Raw genomic sequence first — 17,100 nt, forward strand, 5'->3', positions numbered from 1 at the left:
AAGAAGGCTCTCAAGGTCCTATATATTTTTTCAGTCTAATATCTGTTAAGAAATCTCCTTCATTCTTAACTGAGAGACCTTTAGTACTTCATACAGTAATGAGGTAGTCCAATTTGAACTGTTATCACCAGCCAAAAAATATAGAGTGGCCCAAAAAATAAAGCATGAACGAAGGCAGTTGGCATGGCAGGGAAGTGGGCCATGAAGATACAATGGCGTCAGGCCCACAGGGGCCTAACACCATTGTGTCTTCATTGTAAACCACTGCAAGCTGGTTCTTTGAGAACAGTGGTCATACACATAGAAATGATGATGATGATGATGATGATGATGATGATGATGATGATGATGATGATGATGATGCCAGCAGGTGCATTCCGGTGGCAGCATAAGGGGCGAGGCTCAATGGTGATTGTTTATAAGTGCCACATGCCTGAGCTCGCCCCTTTGTCCACCTGTAGAACTGGAGGACAGCAACCCACCCTCCTGCCCTGTTAGAGGGCTTCCGGGGGTTACCTTTCTGTCACAGCTGCGGAATAGGGGCATGAGATGGAGTATTTTGGTCAGGGACCAGTCTGCCTGCAGGCACCCTGGGGTTGGGGGTCTCAATAAGAGAACAGCTAACACGGAGCGTGGTCTTGCCCAGCTGGGAAGGCCAGGGGCTTGGAGCCAGGAGGTGAGGATGGTTGGATGAGGTTGATGCCCAACAACCATTTAACCAGCCTCCTCCTTGAGAAGGGTATCAAGGGGGCAAGGGATTCTTCCTCCCAGTTGGGAGGAAGGGGGACCCAGGGTGCCCCTTGAGCCCATTTCAGCAGCTGGATGCCTGCATGAGGGATTACTCTACACCTCATGCCAGACCAACCCTTAGTTTGAGTTAGTTAAAGCTGTGGCCTTGCTGATGCCAAAGAAATTGAGTTGTATCTTCATTGGCCATGTACCACCCTGCCATTGAACAGCTGCTCCTCCCAGCACATAACTGTATCACATTTCAAGGACATCTTTTTGCATGGGGATGACTAAACATTTCAAGAAACATTTGGGAAGCAGCATGGATTTCCGGTTGGGAGAGGTTTTTGGTGTTTGTTTTTTTAAAGCAAACTTGCATTTTTCCCTCTAACAGTGACTGGCCAACCAAAAAAACAAAATTCTTACATTCCCACGGAAAACTCTGCATTTGACTTCATTTCTTGTAGCCTGTTCATTTCATTTCATAAAGTAAAACTGGTTTCCTTTGCAGACCCTCCCATCCTTTTATGTAAATCTGTCATTATAGGGAAAAGTTTAATACAAACATTTTAGTACATCCTGCTATCATGCTCCCTGGGGGACCTTTCAAAGGAGGATGGAGTGATTATTTTTCAACCAAATGACCAGCAAATTGTCTATTAAAGAAGCAAGTTTCAGGTAAATTGGACCAAGAAAACAAATTTCACAGGCCCCTGAACCAGCTTTCTATTTACCCAACCATAAAAGGGGGCGGAGCTCTACGCCACTAAAAAAGGGCTGTTATAGACAACTGTGGCTGTCTATAACTTGTCTCCAAAGATGATTGACTGGAAGTGATGTGTGCCTCCCCCCCCCCCTTTTACAATAATCTGACTGGAAGGGAGACATGCCATTGCTCAAGAAATCATACAAATCAAGGAAGAACAGGGTGTAAACTGCACGGGGCTTTTATTCCAACCCCAGATCGATTCAGTCCCTGCCCTCTACACAGAATGTGATTTCCGTTTGGATTTGGGGCGATTTTAATTTTCCTTTGGCAGCAAGAAGGATTGATCCGGAGTCACCCTACCTTTATTGTGCTTTATCTTGGAGTGCTTTTAATCCTGAATATATTCAGAAAATCTCCTCCGTGGTAGAGGATCCGTGATTGGCTACAGGTGGTCATGTGACAAGCCTGCCTCAAAGGAGAAGCCTCTAAGTTCTCTCAACTTCTGTCGGCCTTGGATTTTTTTGTGTGCCTTCTTCGTTCCCCCCCCCCCCAAGAAAAGAAAAGATTTTTTCCCTCCCTCCTCTGACTTCTTGGATCCTCTCCCCCCCCTTCAAGAAAACAAAGAAAGAGTCTCAATTTGCCCGCCCCCTCTTCTGAGCCTCCCTAACCACGTGCAGAAGACTTTCCTGTTTCAATGGGGGGGGGGGAGAGGAAGACTCGAGTTGAAAGCGATCTGAATTCAACAGGATTGACAATGGAATAAAAAAAGTAAGTGTAGACTCTGCCCAGGAGCGCTGAACTTAAAAACAACATGGCTTCCTTTGTGGAGGATAGTTTTGTTTCACTAAGAATATCAGATTCCTAATGCCTTTTTGGAGAATCCTGGTAATGACCAAAAACAGCGATTTCCATGTTTGAAGACATTTCATTATGCCTATGCCTAATAGCATGATACAACCCTCGTCTGTAACTATTTTGGAGTACGCTATCAGTAACCATTGACACATTTACAGCTTGATCCTCCGAGGACAAAATACTTGTCATGCTGCAACTTCTCTCTCAACATGACACAATTCCTGTCTTTAAAATAATCTGTTGTGTTGCTTTTCCACCATTGGGAGGCAGAGCACCGATGCCTCTGGCTAGCTTAAGGTTTAGTAACAACTGACATTTAAACTTACCTTCCGGGAAATTGTTCACTGTCTGTCATTCGCAATTAAACCAACAGACAATCCTCCTACACCCCTGAACGATCCTACAAAGGGAAGCTTCCACTTTCATCTTTGTGAAAAGAAGCCTATCGTAGCCTCACACACTCATGTATGCCAGAGGAGTAGGAGCCCCATGAATCCCTCGTTTGGTTTCTGCATTAGCATATATATGTATTTTTTATTCCAATTCATTAAGCTTTGTTTCCCACTCATTGTAGGCATGTTGATAGCTCTACCATGGATTCTGTTTTAGCTTGTGGAATGTGTGCACCATTGATTGCCACTGCCCAGAAAGCCCATGCGTCTAGGTCCGGCTGAAACCATTCAGGGATGAATGATGTTGGTAACTATATTTTAAGTCTAAAACTGTATGCATTCATTTCACTGTCTTTTAAAGCTTGCATTCCTAACAGGAGAACAAGCTTGAAAGTATACATTTAAAAAAGAAAAAAAGAAATCCATGTATTTGGCTTTTATAAAGTTCCTTTTTGTCTTAATTCATTTCGGGTATGCAAGGTCAAAGGCAGTGAGAGAAAGGAGATATAGAATCGGAAAGACACAGGTAGAGAAAGCTTAAGCACCTGCTGCTTTTCATTATTGCTGTCTCATGGCTGTTTTTCCTATAACCTATCTGCTATCGGAGTTGTATTATTATTTGTTTGTAATGTATACTTTGGTCTTCTCTGCTGAAATGTGTATGATTATAGTGGGCAAGCTTTGTATGCCAGCTTGAGCCACCATAATGAGAAAGGTGAGATACAAAGATTCAAATAAATAAATCCAGCCATACGTTTACTTATAGCTATAACCTGCCTTATCCTGGTCCACCAAAGTTAGTACCATCTACTTAGATTGACAATGGCTCTCCAAGGTCTCAGAAAGGCATTTCTCCTATCACCTATTGCCAGATCTTTTAAATGGAGATACTGGGAATTGAACCTAGAACCTCCTGCATGCAAAGCAGGTGCTCTACCACTGAGCCACAGCCCCCGTCCCATATCCCAGATATGATATCCCAGATGAAAGTGGGAGATGTTAAGGCCATATGACAGTGGGGAGTGGACCAATGGCCATCTTTTCCATCTACTGCAGTATGCTGTTTTCCAAAATGGTCTACTGCACATCTCTGTGAAGCCCATATGCAAGCCCCCAAAGCAATGAGCTTCATTTACTCCTAGTCACAAGCAATCAGCACATAAAGTCAGGGGTGTGCAGGGAAAAAAATGTCATTACAGTTTTGGATCCTGGCTTCATTTCAGATAGGGCATTACTGGTTCAGGTTTAAAATCCATCCCATGGTTTTGTGTTTTAGACTTTTGGGATCATTTTCTGCACATGCGCACTGCAGACACAGTTCTGTTTAAAGCACAGCCAATCAGAGAGTCTCTTGTGCAGAAGCCATGACATAATGCTACCAAAATCACGTGGAACATAGTCTTCCCTCTCCTATAGATCCCATAAATTTCAACCACATGCAGCAATGCTGCACTAACTTGGCAAGCACCAGAACTTGAAATATTTATTTGTATTTATTATTTGACTTACTACTTGCCACTCCCAGCAAGCTGCCTCCTGGGGAGTTACAATAGTACGAACCCCACAATAAAAATAATAAAACAGTTCTCCAACCTTAAAACCATTACGTCCCAAACAGAGAAACTCTAAAACTTAATCCTCCCCATCTCCCCCGCTCAACAGCCTCTCCCCTAGTGCTTCAGGGGAAATGACTGTGAATTGTGGGGGAGGTTAGTTTCATTTTAATAAGAATCCCAGATTCCTAAAACCATTGTAAAGGCAGAGGATCCATTTTAGCCTTGAAGATCAACTGTCATTAATGGATCTATGCATGCTTTGATCTAGTATTATTTTGTGAAATTTCCAGTCAATAGGAAACAGAAACAAGAAACATCCCTTCTGTCCAGCTGTTGGGGCTTGGGGCTTCTTGCAGTTGTCTGGCTCCTGGATTGCCCATTCAGATTCCAGCAGGACCACGACCTTCCGGGTTGTTGCTCCTGCCTGTGGAACCAGCTCCCTGATGAAGCCTGCACCTGTGGCATCTTCTTGCATACCACAGAGGGTGTATGTCCACTCCATTTCATCAGGACTTTGGTTAAGTTTTGTGGAATTGCTCCACAACTTGCATGAAGTAATAGGGATGCCAGTCTCCAGGTAGGACCTTGGGATCCCATGGAATTGTAGCCCATATCCAGACTAAAGAGGTTCGTTCCCCTCAAGAAAATGACTGCTTTGGTGGGTGGACTTTATGGCATTGTAGTACACTGTGGTCTCTCTCTACCTCAAATTCCACCCACTACCAGCTCCACCCCAAAGCCTGCAGGTATTTCCCAGCCCAAATCTGGCAACCCTAGTGGTAACTATTGGATTTTTAAAAGGAATTTGCTTATTTGTACTTATTAATGTTTTATGATTTTTATCATTATTGTATTTTACTAGTTTAGATGTACTTTGCTGTATGTATATTGTAAAGGCTAGATCCTGATGCTGAAACTCAAATACTTTGGCCACCTTATGAGAAGGACGGACTCCCTGGAGAAGAGCCTAATGCTGGGAGGGATTGAGGGCAAAAGAAGAAGGGGACGACAGAGAATGAGGTGGCTGGATGGAGTCACTGAAGCAGTAGGTGCAAACTTAAATGAACTCCGGGGAATGGTAGAGGACAGGAAGGCCTGGAGGATCATTGTCCATGGGGTCGCGATGGGTCGGACATGACTTTGCAACTAATAAGAACAATAACATATTGTAAAAATGTTTTATTGTAAACCTCTCCAAGACCATACAGGTGAGGACATGATATAAAAGTGTAAGAAATAAAATAAAGAAACACTATGTTCTACTGAGTCAACAGTCACCTCTAAGGCCCATTATGCATGGCCACGGAAACGGGGATTTCGGGTCACTTGGAAAACGCGGAGGGGGAAGAAGCAAAGCAAACCGCTTATGCACGGGACGGGATGCAACGGCAGCAAAACCCAGAGTAACCGATTATGCACGTGGTGACCCTGGCGCCGCTTCTGGTTGCGCCCTGGTCACCCGGAAGCTGCGCTTTCTTCCGCGTTTCGCTAACGTGGCTTTTTCGGCAGCATGCACCGAATCTGCAGCCGGTTGCAGCCGGCTCCGTGCGTTATCGGTGATTTTAGTCGCCGCCATTCCACCCTGAATGTGCGCTATTCCTCCCATGCATAATGGGCCTGTGTATCTATGAGGGGGGGGGGTTGTATAGGAAATTCTGGGGCTGGTCATGAAACAGAGAAATGTGCCATTACAGCCATATTAATCTTAAAGACAATGCTATTTTTTATAAGTCAAAAGCAAAATTGCCCATGCCATTGTCATCTTGGTACCTTCTGGAGAAACAATACAGAGGACAAATGAAAACAATCAAAAGTTTAATTGAAGTATTTAAGGTAGGTGTATGTTTAAATTTAAAAACTATTTTTAAAGTCCTTGTATAAATTTTGGAATAAGGCAACACAATGGATCTGCTTGCTTTTTTTGGCATGTGATTCTTTCTATCACCTAGGAGGTATTCACTGTATTTGGATTTATTATAGCCTACTCAGCTCTTCAGAGTGAGTCATAACAGAGAATTTTCCCCCCTGAAGAAATGTGACTAACCCACTTTATTAAACTTTTCGTACCTTCATGTGCAAATAAGAACTTTTCCAATTTATGTTAATGAATGTACAAACTACAAAAGCAAATGTGAATTATTAATACCAGTCAAAATTAAAACAGGTAAAGGAAATGGGGAGAGATGCCCTGCAATTGTTTGGCAGCCTAAGAAAAAGCAATGATCCTTTCAGTCTTCCTGATATATTGTCTTCATGTTTGTACCTTCTGGGAGATAAGAGCAAGAGCATATCAAAATAAATGAAAGCATAGTTAGAAGTCTTTATTCTCATCTATCAAAGAGCTTTCGGTAATGGTCGAGGGAGAACGCACTAGGTGTCCGTGGTGGACTGCAGAGTTAAATGCATTTAGATGCTGGGTAGATTTTTTTGGAAAAGATAATCAGACTCACAACATTGTTTATGGGTGAGCAACAAAGCTTATTTGGTGGGAAGGTTCGCACCAGTTAAAGTGTCAGCTAATTCAGGCCTGACCTGCGTTGCTTGCATTGCTGACCTGGGGGCAAAACACAGTCCTGCATCTCTACCTGCCAGGTGCTTTCTAACACCATTAAAAAAAATACCAGGCAGGCAACAAAAGCAGCCGATCTATTAAACATCCGGTGGGCTGCCCTTTGTGATTAGTCCTCTGAAGTCAGCACAATGGGTCACAAAGGATTTGAACTGTATGTTAGATCTAATACATTTTCTTGGTCAGTTGCATGATGGATGCATGGCAACTTTAAAGAGTAGCCCACAACATTTTAGAGTATTTTTTCCCATTCAGTTCTGGGTCAATGAGGAACATGCTGTCAATTGGCAGAGTCAGCACAGTTTGCCAGAGGCTAGTTTTTTTTCTGCAAGCATGCACACACAGAAATATTTGCAATGCAGTCCAAGCAGATCTGCATCCTTCTGAGCCCCCTTTCTTAAGCACTCTTCAATGCACTCTTCAATTGACTTGGGGACATATAACTTTGCTTAGGACTGCACTGATAGTGTCCATCATTGCAAGGGTTTGCATGCAGGATTTCCTTACCTTTTGTTAGGAAACTGACTGGTTGCATAACAGGAGGGCATGGAGGAGGCCAATAAGAGGACTAAATACCTTTCATGGAATAAATACAGCCACAGCTTTATTAGACCCCAAGCAGGAGCATGGCACAGCATGGGAAGAGCTGCCCTCCTGCTATCAACTGACCGCTAGGAAGCTCAGACTCCAGTGGCCAACCCGAGCAGCCAAGATACTCAGCCTGCATACAACATAGCTTGTCCCTGACCAACTGGGAGAAAATCCGGGGGGTGGTAGGCAGTAGGTACCCCATGGACATAAGCCTCTAACTGGTTAAACACCATCTGGAAATGCAGAAGAAAAAAAATCTCACACTGGCGATGGCAAATGATGTATTCCCAGGTATAGTCCATTTTCAGTATCTTCATCAATGATATTCCCAATATTGTTAATATCCACACCTGATAAATATAGTGAAATGCTCACATTATGCAGATGCCATATTTTTTTGTGTTTTGCCAAAAGGTTTGGGGCCCTTCTCAGCAGCTGGGCTGATGGCGCTGCAGGTGGTTGGGCCAGTGGCTAACAAGAAGCAGCAGGGGAGAGCCTACATAACACCTGATTTGTGGGCTGTTGTTTTCTCAAAGACCCAAGCATGTGACCTAGATACAACAGATTCTGCATATCAAAGACTGTTCCACCCCCATTTTCTGACTTGTGAGGAAGGGGAAGGAAGCTAGAATACTCAATACCACTAGGAGATCACTTCTCCAGATTCCCTTTTTTTTTTTTTTGCTCAATTGAAGACTTCCAACAAAAAAAGATAAGAAAAAGTGCTGGGAATATCTTGAAGAATTGATGCTGATCAACACTGCATTGCCTTTCATGTTCAGTATTTTCCAAAGGGGAATACTAATATAAATAATGCTGCAGACTGGTAAAAAAAAAAAGGGGTGGGGGAGGGATTCAACAACTTTGAAAACCTAGCAGAAAAGATAGAGTTCTGGAACATGAAAGCAGCACAGAACATGCACCTTGCTGCTCCTTTTGAAAGGAATTGCAGCTGTTCCCATCCAATGCATGTAGAGTGTGCCGTGAGATTCTATAATCAGCCCACATAGAAGTTGCAAGACACAGGAAACCACTGGAAAGACTGTTCAGCATCATATTAAACCTTGTTTCAAGAGGTTTAACAGTTTCAGAAGCTAGTAGTCTGACAGAGGACTGACATTATTAGGGCTTTCCTTTGCTTGAGGAGGCCCTCAGAGTTTTCTTAATTTCAGCAACCATTTTTCTAGTCCTTCCCTCATCATATAATTGTTGCACACACCGAAGAGACGGAAAAACTTTCCTTGCTCAAGAGGCCTTAAATCTTTGGGCCAAGAATGAATATTGGCATTCAGTTTATTTATTCCATTTCTTTTCTGGTCACAGACTAATTTGTCAACCAGTTTTCCTGAGAGTCAGGATTCACCCTGCAGATGGACACTTGGCAAGGTTTGGAGCACAGTCTGCAGCTTGGTCTGGCACACAAGGGTCGTGATCTCGGGCACAAATACATCCTGCAGTGTCCTCTTCTTTTCCTTGAGCTGAAATAGACTGAGAAAAAACATGATCAGCTGCTGTGGAGGCAGTTAGTGGAACCCTCCTGGTAAGGTCTTCATTGGGCCAGAATCCTGAAGAGAAAAAAGTCTAGTCTGGTTCGACAGCTGGCTCACAGTCTGCTAACTTGGCACTGCATCTCCCCTCAGCTACCTCAGCTTAAATCCACTGCCTCTGCTGCTCCTACCAGGTGGAGGTGGATCCTGGTGGGCTCATGGTCTGATTACTGGGCTGGAGCTTAGTCCCAGGATCGGGAAGGGGGAATTGAGGTTCTAGTGCAGAAGCTTAAACATCAAGTTTCTCAGTGGCAGCCTCTAGAACAAAGTCTTCTGTGCTAGAGTTCCCTTGAGCTCCCTGCTCTTCCTCATGTCATATTTTTGGATCTCTAGGTTTCTCCTCCAAGACTTCTAAGAGGGAACCCAAAGCTATCTCAGCTTTTCCATTATGCTTTTATCCCCAACAGGGATACAAAACAGCTTACAAAGATGCACTTAAAATTAAATAGAATACAGTATAAGAAACAAGTAGACAAATGTTAGACAAGACAACCACAAATTAATCTTATCTGGGCAATGCCACAGATTGAAGTTCACTTTACCCTCTTCTGCTCTTGCACTTTGACTTTTGCCAGTTGGTTCATGTCCAAGGGCTCATGCCTCTGGCCAAGCCCATCCTGTAGCAGAAAAGATTTTAAAAACACTCATTCTAGATCAATAAAATCAGAGTCCAGTAGCACCTTTAAGACCAACATTTATTCAAGGCGTGAGCTTTCGAGTGCAAGCACTCTTCCTAGATGTTTCAAGCTAGCAATCTTCCCTCCATCCCCTGTCCAATCCTCCACCTAGCACAGCTACTTTGTGTGCCTAAACAAGATTATACTATTACTTAAGTAGCATTTATGGACTTGCATCCATTTGAAAATTTCTGCTGATAGGAGGATTTCCTCGGCAGAAAATGACTTATCTGTATCTCCCCTCCTACTTCAGTCTAAAATGTTCCCCTCCCAGTACTACTCCTGGGGAAAGGAAATATCTTGGGATAGCATGAGAAAATCTGTTCCAGGGAAAACTTCTAGCACCCTCTCTGGCCCCAGAAGATCTAGCTATAGTGACCCAGGCAATTGTTATCTCCAGACAAGATTACTGTAACTCACTCAATCTTCAGCCCTGGTCTGGAGATTACAGCTGATACAAAATGCAGTGGCCCAGGTCCTTATGGGGCCCCCTTGGAGGGCTCATATTCAACCAGCCCTTCGGCAGCTGCATTGGTTGCCAGTGGAGTTTCAGATCAGCTTCAAGGTTCTGGTACTAACCTTTCAGGCCCTATGCAGTATTGGCCCTGCATATCTCAATATGTCCCCCAGAGCAGTGGTCCCCAACCTTTTTATCACTGGGGACCACTCAACGCCAGGGACCACTCACCGGGGACCACTCAACGCCTTTTACTGAGGCCCAGGGGGGGTAGTTTACTCCTCTATTCTCAACCACTGCCCTAGCGCTCAGTGCGCTCATAGCAATCAGCTATGGTAATGTTTAAACATCCCTTCCAAATAAGATACAGACACGCCACAACAATGAAGTGTGTTGTAAAGGGCTGGGGGGGGTGAAGTAAAGGGCCGGGGGGGGGGGGAGAAGGCGTCCTTCGGGGCCCACCTCCAATTAGTCGAAGGACCACATGTGGTCCGCAGCCCACAGGTTGGGGATCGCTACCCCAGAGGACACTATGGTCTGCAAACACCAATCTGCTGGCGATTCTTAACCCCAAGGACATGTGCCCTTTCTTGACCAGAGACAGGGCCTTTTTGGCCCTGGTTTCACCCTGATGGAATGAGCTGCCAACCGAAATCTAAGCCCTGATGGAGCTGTCCAAATTCCACAGGGCCTGTAAAATGGCTCTCTTCCACCAGACCAGGCCAGACCGAAACTTTATGGGCCTCCCTCCATCTCCTCCTTCTTGTCTCCCCTTACTTGTTTATTTGTATCTGGAATACTGGTGAAAGTTACAGAGTGTGTGGGGGACAGAGACGGGGCTTTAAGCTGTATTCTGTTGTCATTTTATAATTGTAATAGATTTTATTGAATGTGTCTTTAGAGTTGTGAACCACCCTGAGCTCATATGAGGAGGGGAAATATAGAAATATAGAAATTCAATATTATATTATAAGATGGAAGGCTTCTGCTGGAAAGAGGAATGAACCAAACAACAACAACTCCCCTTTCCAATGGCTGGATCCAAGTCTTCCTCTTCACACACCCCACTTTCTAAGTGTGCCTAGCAACTTATTTCAGATTACAGTTGACCAACTCATATTAACACTTTTGTGGGTACTGATAAAAAAAATGCTTGTCTGGGTGGGTGTTCACCATATTAAAAAGCACTTGCAGCCAGCTGACTGATTTCAAGCCTGTCAATCTTTATCATTTTCATCACAAGAGCTAGCGGAAGACCAGTATGGATTTAAAGTGTAATTGGAAAAAAAGACATCCTTTTGGATTGGAAAACATGCTTGGATTGGCAGAATCAGAGAGACATCTCCTATATTTCCCGATATAAATTAATTACTGTCATCTAGCGTTGCAGTCCTTGACGTTCTTTTCGCCATCCTCTCTGTGGTGTTATCTAGTGAACTTGAGTCTTAAACTTTCTTTAGTTTGATAGATTTCGTTCCAAAATGGGTCCAAGAGCTGCAGACTCCCCTCCTCCTTTTCTTTGATAATTCCTTTTTTTCCCCTCCCCTTCTAGCTCTTGGATAAATACTGTTCAGATCTTCAGAGCTGACAACTTAAGTGGAGTAATTGCACTTGCAGCTCCATAGACTGGACAGTTGGCATCTACAGCACCCCTCGAATATTTATGTGCTGGACTTAGCACCTGGGGTGAGCCATCAGTGATACAGATTTCCATTTCAGCATGGTTTTCTGTCGGGGTAGCATTTCAAGAACATCTATCAAAATGCACATAATGGTGGCAGATGTAAGAAAAATCGCACTGCCCCAACCTTCAGCATAGTTTTTTCTTCCTTTTTTAAATGGACAAATAAAAGAGAAATATTTCCTAACACTGCTGTTTTTCCCCCTATTTACACTGTAGTCCAGGGGTAGTCAAACTGCGGCACTCCAGATGTCCATGGACTACAATTCCCATGAGTCCCTGTCAGCGTTTGCTGGCAGGGGCTCATGGGAATTGTAGTCCATGGACATCTGGAGGGCCGTAGTTTGACTACCCCTGCTGTAGTCTTTCATTCAGGGTAGTCAAAACTGTGGGCCATTTCCCACGGCTTAAAAATAGCACAATGGTTGCTAATTGAAAACGCTACTAATTTGGCATTACCCACGACGTCGTAGACAATCTGCAACACTCCTGAAACCGATCAGCAATAAGCGCTTCGTTTTAGCGCTTTCAGGGGAATCCAGAAAAGTGGATTCACCCTCCGGATAGCGATACACTCCTGCAACCAATCTGCAACACTAGCGCTAAAGACCTGTGCGTTACCATTGTTGCTGGTTCTTCAAAGCCCCTCCCCCTGGCTCTCTTCTCCAAACTTCCGGCGAAGCGATCGCCATTTTTTTTTCTCGGAGCGAGCGGGGATAAACGCACCGGCGAGCCTCTTTCTGTTTAGAGGCTTCCCTGGCTTCAGTCCTTCACCTTTAGTCACTAAGCACAAACCACTTAAAAGCCCGTTTGCTGAAATAAAGTCCCTTTATTTTTTACACATAAATTCAGCCGAAAATCGAGCCCGTGAGAAGGGGGGGGGGGAATTTTTTTTTTATCACTCGAGGCAGCGTGCAAACGATCATACAATCAAACGACAGCTCACATTAGGCAGCTGGATGGGTCTCTCCGTAGCAACGAATCTACACAGATTCGTTGCTATGGGTCTGTTTTTTTTTTAAAAAACCTTTCTTAAAGGGAAAGCGGCTGTTTGGGAGCATGCTAACGGCTGCCCATTGGCTGCTTGACGGCCAGGGGCGGGACAAGCTTGGCAATAGCGCTTCCTTTCTAGCGATTTCTGCCGAGACCGGAAGCCTGTGGGAAACGCTAAAAAACGCAACTGATTCCACTACAAAGCCAGGTGTGCAAAACGACGAATTCCACTATTTTAAATGCCGATTTTTCATTCCGCAAACAATTTGCAACAAAGATCCCTGTGCGAAAAGGCCCTGTAAATTGTGGGACTCAAATTAGTATTATTATACTGTGAGAGCCAGGGTAGTGTAATGGCCTCTAACCTGGAAATCTGGGTTCAGTTCTCTACTACTCCACATGAAGCCTGCTGGGTGACCTTGGGCCACACATAGTTCTCTCAGAACTCACACAATGTATCTGTTATGCGGATGCAAAGGGAATGCGATTATAAGCTGCTTTGAGACTCCATGGGATAGCAAAACTGTGGTATAAAACCCAACTCTCTTCTACTCTTCTTCTATATAACTTGTGGATTAGCTTCTGTCTGATGTTTGTCACAATAAAGTTTAATATTTAAAGGATAACATTTCTGAAGTGATAACTACATAGTTTCACTCCCTCCCACCTTCCAACTTCATATTAGAACACCCAGAACACCTAAGTAAGCATAACTTAGGTGTATTCAGCTCATGAGCTGTTAATGCACACTGGTACCACCACTCCCTGTGACATGAAACACATACATTATGCTAAGAACACAAATAAGGGGGGGAAAAGGTAATTGTGTTAGAATCCCAGAGTTTGAGGTTGTACACATGGAAGAGTTTGGTCTTTTGAGTGTAGTGACAGCATATGTGTGTGTGGTATGTGCTATTGCTTCCCACTCATAGTGACCCTATGAATTAATGACCTTCCCAAAATCCTGTTGTTAAAAGCACTGCTCAGGTCTTTTTTGTGAACTGTGGCTTTATGAAGTCTCATGTTGGATTTTCCTCTTTTCCTGCTGCCTTCAGCTTTCCCCAGCATTATTGTCCTTTCCAGGTGGGCTGTTGTGTTGATTTGAAGCTGCAGAACAAAGTTTGAGTCTAGTGGCACCTTTAAGATCTGGGTGTGACCTTCATTTGGGTCCTTTCCAGTGAGTCTTGTCTTCTCATAGGCATGTAATAACGATGCGTTAAATTATATGGCTGTGTGAATGAGTCTGCAATATAGAAATCCATACCAATCAGATCCTGTTCACATATTTTAATCCCTTATGTCAGGGGTAGTCAACCTGTGGCCCTCCAAACACTGGCAGGGGCTCATGGGAATTGTAGTCCATGGACATCTGGAGGATCACAGGTTGACTACCCCTGCCTTAAGTGATGATGGGCCTGAGGAGGGACACCAGATTTGAGCCCATGTTCATACTGGGGATCAGAGAAGACAGAGAGGACAACAGAGGCATCTCAGGTCTCCACAGAGGTGCAAAATAGAACCTGCGATGACTCCAGTGATGAGCCCAGGAATCAGCTGGTAAGGAAGGATGGGCATGCAGCTGCAAAGCAGACCACTGTCCAAACTTTGGAGGTATAGCGACATGAGCCATGAAAGCTGAGAAAAAGGCATGGATGAAATAGCCAGGAAAACTACCACCTTTTTAGTTCAAGCAGAAGGATTGTTCTAATGTGGTGAACAGAAGGGAGAACAGGTTATGGAAAAACTAATGTAAGTCAGCAATAAATTGAGTAAAAAGAGAATTTAAGGAGCAGATTGCTAAAAACATTAAGACTAACCAAGTATAGCAGGAATGAGAAAGGGATTCTCTTTGGCTTTGAGGTGACGAAGGAAAGAGGAATTGCATAAGAGAGATTGGGAAATAGTGGAAAAACTGAATGAGATCTTTGTATCTTGTTTTCACTATGGAAAACATAAGGCTTATGCCCAGAGTGGCGTTAATGTTTTGGGGAAGAACTGAGTCAAATTGAGGTAATGAGAGGTGAAGTTTTAGGACTACTTGACAAACTAAAAGCTAATAAATCCCCAGGCCCAGATGGCCTACACCTGTGGATTCTGAAGGAACTCAACTATGAAATTGTTGATCTACTAACCTATATCTGTATAGTTGCTAAAATTGGACTCTGTGGTACAGGCCTGGAAAGTAGCAAATGTTACAACACTTTTTAAAAATGGGTCTGGGGAGATCTAGGAAATTACAGGCCAGTTGGCCTACCTTCTGTTCCCATTAAATCATAGAAGCAATTATTAGAGATAGCATTACCAAACACACAGAGAATCAATGTCTGTTGATGCATATTGGTATGCCTTCAGCAAAGTTAATTCCTGCTTTACCATCTTTTGGAGCTTTTTATAAGCATGTGGGTCTAATCTAATAGAAACTATATATTTGGACATCTTTCCAGAGTTACTTGAGTAAACCTAACAGTTGTAGGATAAAAGAATGAGTCTTCTTATGAACTTAAAAAAAACCCAACAGATATGTGACAGGAAGCTGAGGGGAGGAATTGATGTACTGGGACCAATACTATTTAATTTGTTCATAAATAATCTTGTTGGTGGTGAACTATAATGTACAAGTTTGTGTATAATGTAAAATTATTCAGGATGAGGAAACCAAGGAAGATTGTGATAAGAAGAGATGGTTTCTACACCCCACTTTTCACTACCCCAAGGAGTCTCAACGTGGTTTACAGTCACCTTCCCTTCCTCTTCCCAGAGCAGTCACAAATAACATATGACATGTCTCTGTACAGATGTAGTCACAATGCCCTGGCTACATTTCCCATGCCTACACTACACAACTACACACACTGTAGTTGTATGTGTGTGACCGTTTATGCACTGGGAACTTCACTGCCCCAGCTCCCGTGCAGGAGCAAAAATAGGGGGTGGATGAGCTAGACCAGGCCAAATGCTCCCCCATGTGGGCACAGGAAGAGGTGGGGCAACCTGCCACGACTAAAACTCCAGCCTGCAGGCCAGCGTGAAACCTCCAGTGCATAAACAGTCTGTGTGTGTTTTTTTAATGGACAGTTTATTAGGGAGTTTGAGCAGGTTGTCACAGTCATTCCTTATTAACAGCTTGACACAAGCTCTCTCTCTCTGAACTTGCAAATGTCTCCAAGTGGTATGTTACACACTGATTTCTTTGGAAACCAAATCCGTATAGTATCTCTTCATGAAAGCAACAAGCTTTTAAAATCATCTTTTCAAGTTGAGGAGGCGTTCCTGAAAATCCCAGGAAACATCACATCTTTGCATTTACAAGTGTGTAGGTTGGGCCTTACCTGTGTTCTGCGACTGCCTCTGTCCCCATGCAGCCATTTCTCTAAATCCTAAGACTCCCCATAGTCTGAACAAACTGAATGCCCTGTGGGTACTCCAAATGGTCTTCTCATGACTTTTCAATCCGTAGCAATACAAAATACAATGTAAGGTCTACCATCAGTTCAAAATCCTGCAGGGGAAAATATATATGGGAGGATATTCGGAATAGGTAGAGAGCAGGCTGAGGAAAGGCACTGCCTTCCCCCACATTATCTCCCTGTCTGACTTTCCAGTTTAAATAAGGTTTGGGCTAGGACTCCTTGTATTGGCATTTGATGACAAAGTCTGGTCTTCTTGCAGAATGTCCCTTTTCCTGTTGCATCCCCACAGTGTTTGAACAAAAATTATCCAAGTCCTCATGATCTCCAAACTTCAGTGGACATTCTCAGTTAAGTAGTTCCCATAGCAATAATTCCATCATTTTTACAATGACCAAATATGATGAGCTATGATAACATCTTAGCAACTATGACCTTTGATTAACCTATTATTATATGCCCCCTTAGTTTAATAGCAGCGAACTTCACTGGATTGTGGAATTATTCCATCCTTAAGATAAAAAGCATATTAATATCTTGATTATTTATTATTTATCGTATGGCATGGGAAATGTAGCCAGGAGATCGGAGGATTTTCTGGAAGCTAAGCAAGGGATGATTGAAAGTGGTTCACTATTTCTTAGCTCCATGTCATAATCCCTAGGGCCATTCTGCACTTCTAAAAAAGTGTGTTAAGCCAGCACAATTGCTTAACGATATTAAAAATTGTGCCTCCGCCATTTTTCACCTCCTCGATCTCTTGGTTTCTTCTCCCACTTTCTCAAACTTCCAGGCACTCTGCACAGCTGATTAAAACTGCTGCGGAGAAAGACCTGCAATACCAGCAAGTCTCCCCCTACCTGTCAATCAGCTTTCTCCTAGCTTTAAAGAGAAAGCTATCTTTTTTTTAAGTAAAACTTCTCCATTCTATGCCTAT

At 43.5% G+C, this 17,100-nt stretch overlaps 1 non-coding gene across 1 annotated transcript; it reads right to left on the reverse strand.

Annotated features, from left to right (window-relative positions):
* Window positions 1-3,567: 3,567 nt before the first annotated feature.
* Window positions 3,568-3,640, reverse strand: TRNAA-UGC (transfer RNA alanine (anticodon UGC)). The gene has a single exon. It is a non-coding gene; the product is annotated as a tRNA-Ala (tRNA).
* Between the last annotated feature and the right edge of the window lie 13,460 nt (window positions 3,641-17,100).

The sequence above is a fragment of the Paroedura picta genome, chromosome 3, assembly GCF_049243985.1.
Source record: "Paroedura picta isolate Pp20150507F chromosome 3, Ppicta_v3.0, whole genome shotgun sequence".
In the NCBI taxonomy this organism is placed as follows: Eukaryota; Metazoa; Chordata; class Lepidosauria; order Squamata; family Gekkonidae; genus Paroedura; species Paroedura picta.